At 51.6% G+C, this 19550-nt stretch overlaps 1 long non-coding RNA gene across 2 annotated transcripts; it reads left to right on the top strand.

Annotated features, from left to right (window-relative positions):
• Positions 1–647: 647 nt before the first annotated feature.
• Positions 648–4978, top strand: LOC147650626 (uncharacterized). Of its 2 annotated transcripts, XR_015275790.1 has the most exons (5): positions 648–740; positions 1514–1643; positions 2304–2888; positions 3449–3545; positions 4504–4978. It is a non-coding gene; the product is annotated as an uncharacterized LOC147650626 (long non-coding RNA). The 2 variants fall into 2 exon arrangements; XR_015275791.1 differs by lacking the exons at positions 3449–3545; positions 4504–4978 and having other exon boundaries at positions 663–791; positions 2304–3349.
• Positions 4979–19550: the final 14572 nt, after the last annotated feature.

Raw genomic sequence — 19550 nt, 5'->3', positions numbered from 1 at the left:
GGGTTCTAGGTTATGGTTCTAGGTTAGGGTTCTAGGTTATGGTTCTAGGTCAGGGTTCTAGATCAGGGTTCTAGGTTATGGTTCTAGGTCAGGGTTCTAGGTCAGGGTTCTAGGTTATGGTTCTAGGTCAGGGTTCTAGGTCAGGGTTCTAGGTTATGGTTCTAGGTCAGGGTTCTAGGTTATGGTTCTAGGTCAGGGTTCTAGGTCAGGGTTCTAGGTTATGGTTCTAGGTTATGGTTCTAGGTGGCCAATTACAGCCGCCCTTTGAATCCAGGCGCGGTCCCGCCAAGCTCAGCCCGCTCAGTCGTGGCCCGTTCCCGCTCCCCCGTTTTGCTGGGGTGCCGCTCCAGCCGCTGTTGCTTTGGGAGCCGGTGCAGCCGAGCTGCCGCAGCCCCGAGAGGTGCTGCTGGGTCCCAGGAAGCGTGGGCGGGGGCTCCCCGTTCAGGTCCCGGCCGTAACTTCGCCCAAAGAAACGGGGAGAAGGCGGGGAGCGGGCGGGATCACGGGAGCGGGGCCTGAGGGGACAGCGGGGGGTCGCGGAGGCGAGCGCGGCGGGAACGGGCGGGCTGGGATTGGCGGGCCCGGCACTGCCTCGGGCTGTGATTGGCTGGGCTGGCCGGCCGTGGGCTATAAATAGCGTGAGCTGGAGGGGTGCGGCCCTTAGTTCGGCAGCGAGCGGTGGAGAGGCGGCGGCGGAGAGGCGGCGGCGGGCGGCGGCGTGAGCGGTCCAGGGAGCACCGGTGCGCCAGGACGGGAGCACTGCGCTCACTGAACTGGGGAGCGCCGGTGAGGTCGGGCGCCATGCCCGCGTCTGCTGGGGCCAGAATCTGGGGGCCGGCGGTGTCCTGGGGCGGCGGGGCTGGTCGTGGCCAATTCTTTCTGCCACGTCCTGGGCTTTTCGGGCGGCCGGAGGCGGGTGCGGGGTCTGGAGTGGCACAGGGAGACGAGCTGTTGTTTCTGCGGGACAGAGAGGAGCTGTTTTGTAGTTTCTGGATTGAAGATAATGTTTAAAATATCGAGAATAAAGCTGGGTTTTTTTCGTTTTTATTATTTTAGTTTGATTTTGTTTAAAATAATAACAATTTTCTTTATTACATTGCTTTATTTTGCTCGTTTTATTAAAATAATAAAATTATTATTAATTATAATTACTTTTAACAAGATATTTTGTTATCCTTATATGTATTAGTTTAACGAAGTATTAATAAATAATGATTAAATATTATCTACTATTATTAAATACTATTTGTTAATCATTATCTAATTAAATATTTTTTATTTATTAGATTGTTATTATTTACTAATTAAAATTTAATACTATTAAATATTACTTATCATTAATTATTTAATTAAATATTTATTATTTATTCGTTAGCTAATACTTATTAATTTTTATTTATTGATTATTAATTAAATATTAATTAAATATTATTTATTAATTATTAAGTAAATATTGATTAATTATTTATTAGCTCGTTATTATTTATTATTAAATTATTAATTCAAACTCTAGGTGATTTCCAGGAGCAAAAAAAAGGTGATAGTCAAGGTGCTTGTGAACTGGTGTTAAAAGACAAATTCTTCATTGTCAATCCAGCTACCATCCTTGTTCAGTTAAACTCTGCAACAGATCTCCCACAAAGGTAATTTTCTGCTTCTCTGGCTTAATTCTATTCATCTTTTAGAGAGTAGTTAGCACTGCTTGGTGTTCTTTTAAGCCCAACTAATTGCACCTTGTTTTAGGAGAGAAAGTTAATGCCTCTCCATGTAGGTTAGTGCAGCAATTTATGATGAGAGCTGGGACCAGGCAGAGGTGTCGACCAGGGGCACCATTGCTGCTGCTGCTGCTGCTGCTGCCGCCGCCACCAGAAGCATGGTGCTTGCTCCATTGCAAAGGTTTCCCAGTTTTAATTTGAGCTGTTTTCTGGATGCTGTGGCTAGCAGCAGTGAGCCCACATTGCCAGCGGCTGCCTCTGCTACTCAGCAATGGTCAGAGGGTTGCAGGACAGACTTGACTGCGCCTGGAAGTGTGTGGCAGCAGAAGGATGCCCACAGCACACCATGGTCACATGGTTATAGAGTCATAGGGGATGGTGACAGGGCCACCACCTGCCACACAGTCAGAGGGGCGCAGCCAGGACCAGCTCTAGTGCCACCAGGGAGGCAGAAGGGGCTGGATGTGGCTGTGAGGCAGTGGTGTGACCCTTACAGGGAAGTCCTCCTCTGGGATAGTCACTTTGTAGTGATATCTGTAGGTCAAGACTCCCGCTACAGTAGCATTTACCAAATTGTTCTTTGCTCAGTTGTGTCCTGCTGTTGCTGCTTCTGAAGGATCATGGAATCACAGAATGGTTTGAGTTGGAAGTGACTTTAAAGCTCATCTCATTCCACCCTTGCCATGAGGAGGGACACCTTCACTAGACCAGGTTGCTTCGTCCTGGCCTTGAACACTTCTAGGGATGGAGCACTTCCACGATGGCTGTTTGACTTCCTTTCCCTGCAATGGCAAATGCCTTTGCTGGGGTTCCTCTGCTGAAATCACACCCTGACCAAATGTAACACCAACAAAAATCTGGACTTGTGCCAGACTGCCATCATCAGAGCTCAGCCAGCAAACAGTGCTCAGCAAAAGGCAACTAGACATTGTGTTTGGAGGCCTCATTTATGGAGCTGCTGATGAGGCATCAGTGACTTTGATAATGTCAAGGACTAGAAAGCAAATGCTTCCACGATAAATCTTGTCTACTTTGAAAGTAGGTTATACTTTGAAAGCGCTTTAGTTCTTAGGAATTTAATATTTCTATGTCAATTGTAAGACAAGTAATTGGATGGGGAGAAGGTTGTTACCGGAACCTGAGATCAAAGGCAGGATTTGAAATGATGTGCAGGTGGGTGTCTTTGTTCACTGCAAATGTGACTCTGGAGGTTTTGCAGGCACCACTTGTGTTTGAAATCATGGAAGCACATATTCTGAGGTGGAAGGGATCTGCATGGATCAACTCCTGGCCCTGCACAGAACACCAAAATCCACCCTGTGCCTGAGAGCATTGTCCAGATGCTTCTTGAGCTCTAGCAGCCTTGGGGCCATGACCATTCCCTGGGGACCCTGTTCAAGTGCTCAACCACCTGCTGTGGGAATACCCTTTACCTAATATCCAGGCTAAACCTCTCTGCACGCATGGCAGAGAAGACCACTGTCCCAGCACCTGCCATGCCCAGGGTACTCATCCACAGACTGGTGTGTCCATGGAGGGAGGGGCTCCAGACCTGGGCTTAATCCTCCCTGGGAGGAATGCTTTCCCTTCCATGAGAGCGGGTTGTTTTAATCGCACTAAGCAGTTTATATTGAGGTTATCGAAAACTCTTTCTGCCCATGCTGGGAGATACTTGGGTTGTTTCTAGAAAAAACTCTGCCTCCTCCTGCCCTCACTCACCCCTTCCTCTCTAGGGAAGGAGTTTCCCACATCCCATATGCAACATTTCCCTGATCTGTCCCTTTCCAAATTGCAAGCTGCACAACTGTGAGCTGGCATCAAGACTCTGAGGTAAGCACAAACTGCCTGAATCCGAGCCCTCCCTGTGGGGCCGCAACCCCAGAGCCCCTGGACATGGAGCATAGCTGCAACATCATGGCTGTGGATTTCCCTGAAAGGATGAAGCAGCACGGTGGAAGTCCCGGGGCACTGTCTGAGGAATTGCCCTCCCTGTGCCGTGCTCTCACCTGGGGACAGCAAGAATTGTACAGCCCTGTCCCAGAGCTCTATGCCCAGCCTGCCTGAGCAGTGAGCAAAATGGGATCAGTTTAATTATAATTTGATATTCCAGCCTTAAACTTTCTGTAAACCAGTGGCTGCTGGACAGGTGAGCTGGACTCCTGTGCCTAATGTAGATTGATAGCAGATCAGCTTTTCTGTCTCAATTTGCTTATGACCTAGAGAATTAGCAGAGAGGATCTGTTATCCTGCCAGTGCACTAATGGCTTTGGCAAGAGAAGAGCTCCCGAGGGAAGCAGCGGTATTTGCTAACCTTTCCGCAATTTGCTTTACATAATAACACACTCCTCCAAACGTCCACAGCGTGACTGGCCATTCCCCTTCGCCTGCACGTGCCTTGATACTTCACTTTTTAAATTTCACAACTAGTGCACAGTAAGAAAAGGTGCTGAATGCCTCATGTCATTCATCTTCCCTCTCCCTTCAGAGGCTATTCTTAGCCATGCCATCGGTTTAGCAATTCAGAGGGAAGTACTTTTCCTTTTCAAGGTCTCTAAAGATTTCCTATTTCTCTATGTCCAGCTAGAAAAGAAAAACAATCTGAATCTGCCTGCCAATCTGCCCTTCAGCTCACTGGTTTTCTCCAAAATGTCTTGCAAGGCTGGGAGCATAGCAGAAACCCTCTCTGGGGGCACTTCTAAAGGCAGTAGGACAACTGAGCACACAGTGTGCTGAGGATGAGGCAGGACACTCCAATGACACACCATCCTAATGAGCGTCTGAAAATTAGTTTTTCAGGAACAGGCAATGGGAGTGGAAGCAGGAGCCCAAAAGGGGGAATGAAATTGCTAGTGGTGAACCAGAGAAAATGCAAGTTAATTCTCCTTCTCCACATACCATTGTGGAGTGGGAATTGCAGCCTGTCTACTGAGAAGCAGAGATCAGCACCTCTCCTTTGCTTGGAAATGGCTTTGCCTAATATCCCAGTGCCCACGGACTGAGCTCAGTGCCCTGTGAGGAGGCACATGCTGCAGGAGGTAGCTGCTTGGACCCTGTGGCTGTGGGATCTTCTGCCCCAAGCACTGTCAGACTCATTCGTGGAAGGGGCACAGCTGATAGGCCTTTCTCAGACCTGGTCCATGGCAAGCATTTCTCCAGGGATGCAGCAGTCACAGCTGTGCCTCACCCAGGTAGGACAAAACAATGGAAAACTCATCAACTAACTAAATTAATTAACTAATTAAAATTAACTGAGTACACATGCACCAGCCCAGTCTCCTTCTCTTCCCACTCGCAAGCAACTCTCCCCCACATGCAGTACTCAGGGGTGGGAGCTATACAACTGGGGATGATAAATGCAGTTAGTCCAAGCTGCCACCATCACTTCATGTGACAGGTATGTTCAGACACTGTTCTCAGCCCTATAGTCTCCCTGCACACCCACCACCCACCATGCCCTCCCCAGGAATCACGTAATTCCTCACCCTGACAGCCCAGTCCAAGTGCCAGCAGCTGCAGCTATTGTTGTTACATGCTGCCATTTATGAGTGTTTTTATTTCAGATTATTACGATTTTTTATTTTATTTTATTTAGATTATTTTATTCAGATAATTATATTAATTATTCAGATTATTATTATTATTCAGATTCTTGACGTTAAAAGCCCATAATTAAGATAATTAAAACAAAGACATTTGCCTTGTAATCAGCATATATTTCAATAAGAGGTTTTAATTTACAGGTGAAAGTTCTGAGCTTATTATTTAAATAATGTTATCTATATTGACAACATGCTATATAGATCTGATTGTTTAGGGTGTTTATGATACTCCTTTATTTTTAAATCCTTTTTCAATTTGATGAACACACATCAAACCTCCAGGACATGAGAGAGAGTAGCTCCTCAGGGAAGCCAGGCAGACCTGTGTTAGTGGTTGCTGGGATTGCCATGGGGAGGCACTATACAGAGCCACAGCTTGGTCGAGGCACTGCAGTGAGTCTGGAATCATGCAGTACAGAACTGGAAGGTATCCACAAGAATCACTGAGTTTAACTCCTGGCCCTGCACAGGACAATTCCCAAAATCCCACCATCTGCTTGAGAGCATTTTCCAAATGCTTCTTTGACTTCGGGTCGGCTCGGGTCGGCGCGGCTCGGGTCGGCGCGGCTCGGGTCGCCTCGGGTAGACAGCCGAGTAGCCCCGGCTCGGGTAGACAGCCGAGTAGCCCCGGCTCGGGTAGACAGCCGAGTAGCCCCGGCTCGGGTAGACAGCCGAGTAGCCCCGGCTCGGGTAGACAGCCGAGTAGCCCCGGCCCGGGTAGACAGCCGAGTAGCCCCGGCCCGGGTAGACAGCCGAGTAGCCCCGGCCCGGGTAGACACCCGAGTAGCCCCGGCCCGGGTAGACACCCGAGTAGGCACGGCCCGGGTAGACACCCGAGTAGCCCCGGCCCGGGTAGACACCCGAGTAGGCACGGCCCGGGTAGAGACCCGAGTAGGCACGGCCCGGGTAGAGACCCGAGTAGGCACGGCCCGGGTAGAGACCCGAGTAGGCACGGCCCGGGTAGAGACCCGAGTAGGCACGGCTCGGGTAGAGTCGGGTCGGCTCTGGTCTGCTCGGCCCCGCCCGGCCCCGCGTTCCCGCTCTGCCCCCGGTACAGTCCCGCACGGCTCGGTACAGCCCATCACGGCTCGGTACAGCCCATCACGGTACGGCCCCGCTCGGGGCGGTGCCCGGAGCCGCGCGGCGGGGCCGGGACAGAACTGGAGAAGGGAGCGGGACCGGGCAGAGGCCGAGAGAGGTGCGGGGTCCGGGGGAGCCGAGCGGAGCGGGGACAGCCGGGGACGGGGGGATACTGGTGGGGAGGGGGGCCCGAGCTGGGATCTGGGGGAACTGAGGTCTGGGTTACTGGTTGTGGTGGGGTCTAAGTTACTGGTGGAGTCCGGAGAAACAGGGCTTCGTGGTTACTGCTGGGGCTTGGGGGAACTGGGGTCAGGGTTTCCTTGTCGGGTTTGGAGGGACTGAGATCTGCGTTCCTAATGGGGTGTGGGGTTACTGCCTCTGGTCAGGTATGGGCTTAAAGTTGGGGTTACTGGGGTGTGGGGTCAGTGCAAGGGTGGGGGAATGGGGCATAGGGTGGGTGGCCCAGCTGGGCTGCTGGGTGGGATGCAGTGCGACAGGGTGGGGTGAACGTGCCTGGGCTGGGGGTCCCTGGGTGTGGTGAGGGTGGGTCAGCTGCACTTTCGTTGATGCGGGTTGTCATCCCTTGACGGTGGCCTTGGGCTGTGGGTCCCAAGTTGCCTGGTCTCCCAGGCAGTGTCTGACCTGGGATGGGAGCCTGGGGGCTGCTGCCCCATCCCACATCCGTCCCCACAGCCCCTGCTCCAGCAGTGTCCCCATGGACAGCCTTGCTTATGGAGTGGCCGCTCTGTGTTTTCTTCAGAAAAAGGAAAAAAAGTTCCCTTTCTTTACTGCTGAGCTCATTCTTAAACATTTATATTAGGGGGGTTTGCGGGGAGGGGAAATAATTGTGTAATGTCTTAGGAGCAGGGGAGCATTCCAAAAGCATGACTGCGGGGCCTTTTCCAGCACTAGCACTCTGGCAGCCAAGTCTCTCAGTGGCCGCCAACCTCCCTAAACCCAGCCCCAGCCTTCCCACCCCTCCGGGAGAACGGGACTGTGATCCCTGGCTTGCATCTGCATGGAGTGGGCTGCGAGCAGGGGCTTGGCTGAGCCCCCTCAAGCTAATATCCCTGGGAAAGTGTTCCAGTTGGGAAACTGGACACTAGAGGCAGTGGTGTGGCTGGCTGCGTATCATGGGGACTAGTTGCGTTTTGTTTCTATTTTGCCAAGTGCTTTTGGTGTCCAAACAGTTTCAGTTTATGTCCAGCTCCTCCTCCTCAGCTCAGGTAGACACTGCATGAGATTTTATGGACTTCTGCTTGAATCCAGGTTCCTGACAGCTACAGCTTCTCCAGGGAAATATGTAAGTGAAAATAAGCCAAGTCACTATCTTGCTACAGGTTATCAGGAACCTTTAACCAGGGTCACCTTCCGACTTGCTGTTTGCACTGGAGAGGCGCACTGACATGAAAAGTAAGGATTTGTATTAGCAAATAGTGATCGGCGCTGGGGCAGGCAGGCGTTGCACAAGTACAGGCATCTGCTGATATTGTGGCATGTTGTTGGGAGCTTTCAACAAGACATTTGCGCTACCGTGAGGCTGGGAAGGCTGTCACTACTGCAGGAGGTAAAATAAGAACATGGTATGATGTCCTTTGGAAAAGGAGGTAAGGGCAGGCAGCTTTTCCCACACTGCTCAAACACTTGTGGTTTGACCTTTGTTTAGGCTTTCAAATTCTTCTGTTCCAAGTCCCTTTCTCTGTTTTGCTTGTGGATGTTTTCTGGGGGATTTAGCAATGAAAACGAGCCACCCCGGACACTTTGCTCCAGGTCTAGGTCTGGGAAGTTGCCCTTTTCCACTGGAGTGTGTGTTAAGCCCAGCCTGCCTGGTTGTGCACAAATATCTCCAAAACTATGGGAAAGGTCTAAACTTGTGCACTGCGTTGAGCTCGTACTTTGACAGTCACTTGTCATTTGGATATAGCAGGTCTGGAGGTCTGAGGAAGGTTTCAGGCAGCTCTCAGTGGTAAATACAGACATTTTCCTTGGTCTTTGCTTCTGGCAGCAGAGGGATGGCAGGTGAGCCAGGAGCAGTGGGCGGCGGTGGTGTGGGTGGGCGTGGGTCAACCCTGGGTGTCAGCGAGGGCTGCTGGCCAGGGCTGAGGGCTGCTCTGTGCTGCACAAACTGCACAGCTCGGCCAGCCTGGGGGCTGGATGAGCATGAAATTACAGGTGCTGCTTTGCCAAAGCCAGCGCCACTTGGATGGTCTTGCTGCAATCCCAAGCTCTGCCCTGCCCTTTGTATTTCCCCTCAGCACAGCCGTTTGCTTCCAGCCCTTTTTGGAAATATTTTCTGCCATTCAGCCTTAATGATTCCATGACTCTGTAGTAAGAGTCCCTCCGGTGCTTGCAACAGTGGCTGAGACACTTGTCCTGTACAACCTTGGCCATGGCTTAGGTATGTCAGCAAATGAAATTCCCCTCAGTGGATATCCCTGTGGGGTTTAATTTGGAAGTTTCCTTACTTTATCATTGTACCAGTGAGTCCAAACTGCTAAAACTATTTCTGTAGTGGAACTGCCCCACAGCACTGGGGGTATCCCTGTGGGCAGTGTCCCTGCCAAGGGGCTGCTCCCAGCACAGCTCTTTGCCCCCCCAGCCCTGCCCAGACTCAGAGCTGTGCCTCTGGCCAGGGCTGTGATCCTTGGTGTGACTGGTCCGACTGGGGTGGGGCCGTCAGCAGTGCTTGGGAATTTCTGCTTTGGAGCAAAACCCCTCTGTTACCTCTAGGAAGTTGAGTCTGGCCAAGGAGGTTCATTGAAAGATTCCTGCCCCTGGTTGGAGTCCTTCAAAGCACTGACATCTTTGTCTGCTATTCCTGAGTCCCCATAGCGCAGACACTGGATGATGGACACATCCTGCTGCTGGAGGAATCACTGAGTTCAACTCCTGGCCCTGCACAGGACAATTCCCAAAATCCCACCATCTGCTTGAGAGCATTTTCCAAATGCTTCTTTGACTTCTGTCAGGCTTCAGGCTGTGACCACTTCCCTGGGGAGCCAGTTCCAGAGTCCGTGATACTCTACAGCATGAGTTTGGGTGGCCTCAGACCTCTCCAAAACACTCAAAAGAGAGATTCTGGCTCTGGGAAATTATTTCTCACTCTACTGTGTCAGAGGCTGTTGAAAATAGCTGCTGTCAGTATCCAGGAGTTCCTGTGTGTCAGCAGTGGGGTGAGAGATTGTAAGGGGCTGGCTGTTCACCTTGCCAAAGGAGCTGGAGTATCTCTGATGTTCTCTGATTTGCTCTCCATCCCTGGTTCCTGGGGCAGCCTCACAGGCAGCTATCCTTCCTCTGTTCCAACAGGGGCAGGGTACTCCTGGCTGCTTGTGCCTCCATTCCATCTGTGCCTCCATCCTGCCCATGCCCTCATCCTGCCCATGTCTCCATACCGCCAAACATGGTCTTACAGAACAGGCAGCAGCAACAGCAGACCTTGCTCCTCCTCTACACCTAGAGATTGCCTTTTCCACCCAGCAATATCTTTTGGAAGGTTTTTCACAGTGACATTGTCCCTGTGAATGTTGGTGTCAGCCCAGTAGCAGGCACGCAGTTCCACTTACCAGGACAGTGCCTGCAGCCAGACTTCTGCCAAGGAGAGGGATGGGGAGGGTGGTGTCACCGATGTCCCTGTGCTGGCTGCTGGGTAACAAGTATCTGCTCTGTTCACCTGACAGTGCTCCAGAGTACAATGCACCTTCCCTCAGCTGCAGCTGGCAGCCCTTCATTTCTCAGGCTTAAAAATAGTCACAGGCATTATAAACAGCCCTGCATGGAACACAACAGAAAACTTGTTTTTCATCCTCTCCATGTTCCTTGTGGGAACAAATGCTCTTATCTCCCTTCTGTGCTTGGTTGACTTCTCTGTGCAGGACAGAGACGTGGAATATACAGCACATCCAGCACCATGCCTTGTATAGAGGAAATTATCTGTTTGTTTCTGCTTCTATGATGTTCCAAGTTCTTCAGCGGAACCGGGATGAAGCAGCAGCCACTGGAGAATCATTTGGAGACTGGTGCCCACCAGCCTCTGAGCTTTCAAAAAAAATCTGCTCACAGACTTTGGCTCTTTCTCAAGAGCGCCTTCCAAATCCAAGGGCTGTATGGCATACTCACATTAATGAACACTTGCACGTTAACAGTTACGAAGTTTTTACCTTCTGCTAAAAAGGTATGAATTATGCATCAGGGAAATACATGAGTTAGCGGTGTGTAAAGAGCTCTCTGCATGCTCTCTTCTTCCAGCTCCAGATGCATGTTTCTTCAATGCTGCTGGCAGAAACTTCTCCAGGTACAAGGCGCAGGATCTTCCTCCTGTCTCCAGCTTGGCAACATTTCAGCTCCCACCCTAGGGCCTAGAAGCCCACCCCACAGTCAATGTCCCCGCCCCACAGTGAATTCAGCAGCAGCCCTACAGTGGCTATCAAAGACGCAGGCAAAACCCTGGCACTGCCAGCATCTCAGCTCCCGAGTTACAGTCCCATTATTTTGCCCCTACCCATCTTGTTCTATTTCCAATCACAGGACCCAGCCCCAACATCCATATCACAGGCCTACAGTGATTCCAGCACACAGATCCTACAGTGGCAATCCCATTATCAGTCCCTGTCCCAGCCCCACAGTGATTTCAGCACCAGCGCTACAGTGGCTGTCAAAGACGCAGGCAAAATCCCGAACCCGAACCCGAACCCATTTCAGCTCCCCTGTTACAGTCCCATTATTTTGCCCCTACCCCTCTTGTTTTATTTCCAATCACAGGACCCAGCCCCAACATCCATATCACAGGCCTACAGTGATTCCTGCACACAGATCCTACAGTGGCAATCCCATTATCAGTCCCTATCCCAGCCCACAGTGTTTTCAGCTGTTGCCCTGGAGAGCCCTTCCCAGCCCCAGTGATTTCAGCTCTTGGCCCACAAGCTTTATTTCACTGCAAGCTCTTCTTCCAGCACCAGATGCATGTTTCTTCAATGCTTCCGGCTGAAACTTCTCCGGGTACAAGGCGCAGGTTTTTCCTCCTGTCTCCAGCTTGGCAACATTTCAGCTCCCACCCTAGGGCCTAGAAGCCCACCCAACAGTCAATGTTCCAGCCCCACAGTGATTTCAGCACCAGCGCTACAGTGGCTATCAAAGACGCAGGCAAAACCTTGGCACTGCCAGCATTTCAGCTCCCATGTTATGGTCCCATTATTTTGCCCCTACCCATCTTGTTCTATTTCCAGTCACAGGACCCAGCCCCAACATCCATATCACAGGCCTACAGTGATTCCAGCACACAGATCCTACAGTGGCTATGTCATTGTCAGTCCCTATCCCAGCCCCACAGTGATTTCAGCTCTAGCCCTGGAGAGCCCTTCCCTGCCCCAGTGATTTCAGCTCTTGGCCCACAAGCTTTATTTAACTGCATGCTCTCTTCTTCCAGCTCCAGATGCGTGTTTCTTCAATGCTGCTGGCAGAAACTTCGTCCCTTCGTCCCTGATCTGTCCCTTTCCAAATTGCAAGCTGCACAACTGTGAGCTGGCATCAAGACTCTGAGGTAAGCACAAACTGCCTGAATCCGAGCCCTCCCTGTGGGGCCGCAACCCCAGAGCCCCTGGACATGGAGCATAGCTGCAACATCATGGCTGTGGATTTCCCTGAAAGGATGAAGCAGCACGGTGGAAGTCCCGGGGCACTGTCTGAGGAATTGCCCTCCCTGTGCCGTGCTCTCACCTGGGGACAGCAAGAATTGTACAGCCCTGTCCCAGAGCTCTATGCCCAGCCTGCCTGAGCAGTGAGCAAAATGGGATCAGTTTAATTATAATTTGATATTCCAGCCTTAAACTTTCTGTAAACCAGTGGCTGCTGGACAGGTGAGCTGGACTCCTGTGCCTAATGTAGATTGATAGCAGATCAGCTTTTCTGTCTCAATTTGCTTATGACCTAGAGAATTAGCAGAGAGGATCTGTTATCCTGCCAGTGCACTAATGGCTTTGGCAAGAGAAGAGCTCCCGAGGGAAGCAGCGGTATTTGCTAACCTTTCCGCAATTTGCTTTACATAATAACACACTCCTCCAAACGTCCACAGCGTGACTGGCCATTCCCCTTCGCCTGCACGTGCCTTGATACTTCACTTTTTAAATTTCACAACTAGTGCACAGTAAGAAAAGGTGCTGAATGCCTCATGTCATTCATCTTCCCTCTCCCTTCAGAGGCTATTCTTAGCCATGCCATCGGTTTAGCAATTCAGAGGGAAGTACTTTTCCTTTTCAAGGTCTCTAAAGATTTCCTATTTCTCTATGTCCAGCTAGAAAAGAAAAACAATCTGAATCTGCCTGCCAATCTGCCCTTCAGCTCACTGGTTTTCTCCAAAATGTCTTGCAAGGCTGGGAGCATAGCAGAAACCCTCTCTGGGGGCACTTCTAAAGGCAGTAGGACAACTGAGCACACAGTGTGCTGAGGATGAGGCAGGACACTCCAATGACACACCATCCTAATGAGCGTCTGAAAATTAGTTTTTCAGGAACAGGCAATGGGAGTGGAAGCAGGAGCCCAAAAGGGGGAATGAAATTGCTAGTGGTGAACCAGAGAAAATGCAAGTTAATTCTCCTTCTCCACATACCATTGTGGAGTGGGAATTGCAGCCTGTCTACTGAGAAGCAGAGATCAGCACCTCTCCTTTGCTTGGAAATGGCTTTGCCTAATATCCCAGTGCCCACGGACTGAGCTCAGTGCCCTGTGAGGAGGCACATGCTGCAGGAGGTAGCTGCTTGGACCCTGTGGCTGTGGGATCTTCTGCCCCAAGCACTGTCAGACTCATTCGTGGAAGGGGCACAGCTGATAGGCCTTTCTCAGACCTGGTCCATGGCAAGCATTTCTCCAGGGATGCAGCAGTCACAGCTGTGCCTCACCCAGGTAGGACAAAACAATGGAAAACTCATCAACTAACTAAATTAATTAACTAATTAAAATTAACTGAGTACACATGCACCAGCCCAGTCTCCTTCTCTTCCCACTCGCAAGCAACTCTCCCCCACATGCAGTACTCAGGGGTGGGAGCTATACAACTGGGGATGATAAATGCAGTTAGTCCAAGCTGCCACCATCACTTCATGTGACAGGTATGTTCAGACACTGTTCTCAGCCCTATAGTCTCCCTGCACACCCACCACCCACCATGCCCTCCCCAGGAATCACGTAATTCCTCACCCTGACAGCCCAGTCCAAGTGCCAGCAGCTGCAGCTATTGTTGTTACATGCTGCCATTTATGAGTGTTTTTATTTCAGATTATTACGATTTTTTATTTTATTTTATTTAGATTATTTTATTCAGATAATTATATTAATTATTCAGATTATTATTATTATTCAGATTCTTGACGTTAAAAGCCCATAATTAAGATAATTAAAACAAAGACATTTGCCTTGTAATCAGCATATATTTCAATAAGAGGTTTTAATTTACAGGTGAAAGTTCTGAGCTTATTATTTAAATAATGTTATCTATATTGACAACATGCTATATAGATCTGATTGTTTAGGGTGTTTATGATACTCCTTTATTTTTAAATCCTTTTTCAATTTGATGAACACACATCAAACCTCCAGGACATGAGAGAGAGTAGCTCCTCAGGGAAGCCAGGCAGACCTGTGTTAGTGGTTGCTGGGATTGCCATGGGGAGGCACTATACAGAGCCACAGCTTGGTCGAGGCACTGCAGTGAGTCTGGAATCATGCAGTACAGAACTGGAAGGTATCCACAAGAATCACTGAGTTTAACTCCTGGCCCTGCACAGGACAATTCCCAAAATCCCACCATCTGCTTGAGAGCATTTTCCAAATGCTTCTTTGACTTCGGGTCGGCTCGGGTCGGCGCGGCTCGGGTCGGCGCGGCTCGGGTCGCCTCGGGTAGACAGCCGAGTAGCCCCGGCTCGGGTAGACAGCCGAGTAGCCCCGGCTCGGGTAGACAGCCGAGTAGCCCCGGCTCGGGTAGACAGCCGAGTAGCCCCGGCTCGGGTAGACAGCCGAGTAGCCCCGGCCCGGGTAGACAGCCGAGTAGCCCCGGCCCGGGTAGACAGCCGAGTAGCCCCGGCCCGGGTAGACACCCGAGTAGCCCCGGCCCGGGTAGACACCCGAGTAGGCACGGCCCGGGTAGACACCCGAGTAGCCCCGGCCCGGGTAGACACCCGAGTAGGCACGGCCCGGGTAGAGACCCGAGTAGGCACGGCCCGGGTAGAGACCCGAGTAGGCACGGCCCGGGTAGAGACCCGAGTAGGCACGGCTCGGGTAGAGTCGGGTCGGCTCTGGTCTGCTCGGCCCCGCCCGGCCCCGCGTTCCCGCTCTGCCCCCGGTACAGTCCCGCACGGCTCGGTACAGCCCATCACGGCTCGGTACAGCCCATCACGGTACGGCCCCGCTCGGGGCGGTGCCCGGAGCCGCGCGGCGGGGCCGGGACAGAACTGGAGAAGGGAGCGGGACCGGGCAGAGGCCGAGAGAGGTGCGGGGTCCGGGGGAGCCGAGCGGAGCGGGGACAGCCGGGGACGGGGGGATACTGGTGGGGAGGGGGGCCCGAGCTGGGATCTGGGGGAACTGAGGTCTGGGTTACTGGTTGTGGTGGGGTCTAAGTTACTGGTGGAGTCCGGAGAAACAGGGCTTCGTGGTTACTGCTGGGGCTTGGGGGAACTGGGGTCAGGGTTTCCTTGTCGGGTTTGGAGGGACTGAGATCTGCGTTCCTAATGGGGTGTGGGGTTACTGCCTCTGGTCAGGTATGGGCTTAAAGTTGGGGTTACTGGGGTGTGGGGTCAGTGCAAGGGTGGGGGAATGGGGCATAGGGTGGGTGGCCCAGCTGGGCTGCTGGGTGGGATGCAGTGCGACAGGGTGGGGTGAACGTGCCTGGGCTGGGGGTCCCTGGGTGTGGTGAGGGTGGGTCAGCTGCACTTTCGTTGATGCGGGTTGTCATCCCTTGACGGTGGCCTTGGGCTGTGGGTCCCAAGTTGCCTGGTCTCCCAGGCAGTGTCTGACCTGGGATGGGAGCCTGGGGGCTGCTGCCCCATCCCACATCCGTCCCCACAGCCCCTGCTCCAGCAGTGTCCCCATGGACAGCCTTGCTTATGGAGTGGCCGCTCTGTGTTTTCTTCAGAAAAAGGAAAAAAAGTTCCCTTTCTTTACTGCTGAGCTCATTCTTAAACATTTATATTAGGGGGGTTTGCGGGGAGGGGAAATAATTGTGTAATGTCTTAGGAGCAGGGGAGCATTCCAAAAGCATGACTGCGGGGCCTTTTCCAGCACTAGCACTCTGGCAGCCAAGTCTCTCAGTGGCCGCCAACCTCCCTAAACCCAGCCCCAGCCTTCCCACCCCTCCGGGAGAACGGGACTGTGATCCCTGGCTTGCATCTGCATGGAGTGGGCTGCGAGCAGGGGCTTGGCTGAGCCCCCTCAAGCTAATATCCCTGGGAAAGTGTTCCAGTTGGGAAACTGGACACTAGAGGCAGTGGTGTGGCTGGCTGCGTATCATGGGGACTAGTTGCGTTTTGTTTCTATTTTGCCAAGTGCTTTTGGTGTCCAAACAGTTTCAGTTTATGTCCAGCTCCTCCTCCTCAGCTCAGGTAGACACTGCATGAGATTTTATGGACTTCTGCTTGAATCCAGGTTCCTGACAGCTACAGCTTCTCCAGGGAAATATGTAAGTGAAAATAAGCCAAGTCACTATCTTGCTACAGGTTATCAGGAACCTTTAACCAGGGTCACCTTCCGACTTGCTGTTTGCACTGGAGAGGCGCACTGACATGAAAAGTAAGGATTTGTATTAGCAAATAGTGATCGGCGCTGGGGCAGGCAGGCGTTGCACAAGTACAGGCATCTGCTGATATTGTGGCATGTTGTTGGGAGCTTTCAACAAGACATTTGCGCTACCGTGAGGCTGGGAAGGCTGTCACTACTGCAGGAGGTAAAATAAGAACATGGTATGATGTCCTTTGGAAAAGGAGGTAAGGGCAGGCAGCTTTTCCCACACTGCTCAAACACTTGTGGTTTGACCTTTGTTTAGGCTTTCAAATTCTTCTGTTCCAAGTCCCTTTCTCTGTTTTGCTTGTGGATGTTTTCTGGGGGATTTAGCAATGAAAACGAGCCACCCCGGACACTTTGCTCCAGGTCTAGGTCTGGGAAGTTGCCCTTTTCCACTGGAGTGTGTGTTAAGCCCAGCCTGCCTGGTTGTGCACAAATATCTCCAAAACTATGGGAAAGGTCTAAACTTGTGCACTGCGTTGAGCTCGTACTTTGACAGTCACTTGTCATTTGGATATAGCAGGTCTGGAGGTCTGAGGAAGGTTTCAGGCAGCTCTCAGTGGTAAATACAGACATTTTCCTTGGTCTTTGCTTCTGGCAGCAGAGGGATGGCAGGTGAGCCAGGAGCAGTGGGCGGCGGTGGTGTGGGTGGGCGTGGGTCAACCCTGGGTGTCAGCGAGGGCTGCTGGCCAGGGCTGAGGGCTGCTCTGTGCTGCACAAACTGCACAGCTCGGCCAGCCTGGGGGCTGGATGAGCATGAAATTACAGGTGCTGCTTTGCCAAAGCCAGCGCCACTTGGATGGTCTTGCTGCAATCCCAAGCTCTGCCCTGCCCTTTGTATTTCCCCTCAGCACAGCCGTTTGCTTCCAGCCCTTTTTGGAAATATTTTCTGCCATTCAGCCTTAATGATTCCATGACTCTGTAGTAAGAGTCCCTCCGGTGCTTGCAACAGTGGCTGAGACACTTGTCCTGTACAACCTTGGCCATGGCTTAGGTATGTCAGCAAATGAAATTCCCCTCAGTGGATATCCCTGTGGGGTTTAATTTGGAAGTTTCCTTACTTTATCATTGTACCAGTGAGTCCAAACTGCTAAAACTATTTCTGTAGTGGAACTGCCCCACAGCACTGGGGGTATCCCTGTGGGCAGTGTCCCTGCCAAGGGGCTGCTCCCAGCACAGCTCTTTGCCCCCCCAGCCCTGCCCAGACTCAGAGCTGTGCCTCTGGCCAGGGCTGTGATCCTTGGTGTGACTGGTCCGACTGGGGTGGGGCCGTCAGCAGTGCTTGGGAATTTCTGCTTTGGAGCAAAACCCCTCTGTTACCTCTAGGAAGTTGAGTCTGGCCAAGGAGGTTCATTGAAAGATTCCTGCCCCTGGTTGGAGTCCTTCAAAGCACTGACATCTTTGTCTGCTATTCCTGAGTCCCCATAGCGCAGACACTGGATGATGGACACATCCTGCTGCTGGAGGAATCACTGAGTTCAACTCCTGGCCCTGCACAGGACAATTCCCAAAATCCCACCATCTGCTTGAGAGCATTTTCCAAATGCTTCTTTGACTTCTGTCAGGCTTCAGGCTGTGACCACTTCCCTGGGGAGCCAGTTCCAGAGTCCGTGATACTCTACAGCATGAGTTTGGGTGGCCTCAGACCTCTCCAAAACACTCAAAAGAGAGATTCTGGCTCTGGGAAATTATTTCTCACTCTACTGTGTCAGAGGCTGTTGAAAATAGCTGCTGTCAGTATCCAGGAGTTCCTGTGTGTCAGCAGTGGGGTGAGAGATTGTAAGGGGCTGGCTGTTCACCTTGCCAAAGGAGCTGGAGTATCTCTGATGTTCTCTGATTTGCTCTCCATCCCTGGTTCCTGGGGCAGCCTCACAGGCAGCTATCCTTCCTCTGTTCCAACAGGGGCAGGGTACTCCTGGCTGCTTGTGCCTCCATTCCATCTGTGCCTCCATCCTGCCCATGCCCTCATCCTGCCCATGTCTCCATACCGCCAAACATGGTCTTACAGAACAGGCAGCAGCAACAGCAGACCTTGCTCCTCCTCTACACCTAGAGATTGCCTTTTCCACCCAGCAATATCTTTTGGAAGGTTTTTCACAGTGACATTGTCCCTGTGAATGTTGGTGTCAGCCCAGTAGCAGGCACGCAGTTCCACTTACCAGGACAGTGCCTGCAGCCAGACTTCTGCCAAGGAGAGGGATGGGGAGGGTGGTGTCACCGATGTCCCTGTGCTGGCTGCTGGGTAACAAGTATCTGCTCTGTTCACCTGACAGTGCTCCAGAGTACAATGCACCTTCCCTCAGCTGCAGCTGGCAGCCCTTCATTTCTCAGGCTTAAAAATAGTCACAGGCATTATAAACAGCCCTGCATGGAACACAACAGAAAACTTGTTTTTCATCCTCTCCATGTTCCTTGTGGGAACAAATGCTCTTATCTCCCTTCTGTGCTTGGTTGACTTCTCTGTGCAGGACAGAGACGTGGAATATACAGCACATCCAGCACCATGCCTTGTATAGAGGAAATTATCTGTTTGTTTCTGCTTCTATGATGTTCCAAGTTCTTCAGCGGAACCGGGATGAAGCAGCAGCCACTGGAGAATCATTTGGAGACTGGTGCCCACCAGCCTCTGAGCTTTCAAAAAAAATCTGCTCACAGACTTTGGCTCTTTCTCAAGAGCGCCTTCCAAATCCAAGGGCTGTATGGCATACTCACATTAATGAACACTTGCACGTTAACAGTTACGAAGTTTTTACCTTCTGCTAAAAAGGTATGAATTATGCATCAGGGAAATACATGAGTTAGCGGTGTGTAAAGAGCTTGGAGCGGCCCACGGATCCAGTGTGTGGAGGCGCCACAAGCCCTGGGGTTTTCCTATCTCTGCCAGCCCCATTCTGGCTGTCGGCAAGTCAGCGCACGGGCTCCCGTCCCAGTTTGGTGCATGCCCAAAGGCTGGCCTGGGAAGTCTGTGAGCATGTCTGGCTCTGCTCTCCCTGGGAAAGACACAGCTGCTGCTGCTGGCCCTGCCCTTGATATGCCACCAGCTTCACCACATTGGATTTTCCCCACAGAGTGAAAATAATGAAAACTAGAGCCACGTCATTTTGTGGTAATAAGGCATTTTCTGCAATCCTTCACAGCCTGCCCTTCACTGCCACAGGGACAAGCTCTCAGTGGTGCCTTTAAGCCTGGCAGTAGGTTTGGTTTTTGGGAACCGCCACGTATGTTTGCTTCCCGGGGTGGGGAGGGCCCATTGGAGGTTTTCTCCCAAATGTGCCTGCCCAGTGTATCATGCAGAATTGGGAACCCACTATCACACAGGCTTGGTGGGGACTACTCTGACTCAAATAAATAATGCTATTAACTGTGAAGTAGTGAAGGAATAAAACACACTGCA

This window comes from Cyanistes caeruleus, chromosome 13, assembly GCF_971803275.1.
Source record: "Cyanistes caeruleus chromosome 13, bCyaCae1.hap1.1, whole genome shotgun sequence".
Classification (NCBI taxonomy): Eukaryota; Metazoa; Chordata; class Aves; order Passeriformes; family Paridae; genus Cyanistes; species Cyanistes caeruleus.
The sequence above is the reverse complement of the archived record's forward strand: the minus strand, read 5'-3'. Positions and strand labels throughout refer to the sequence as shown.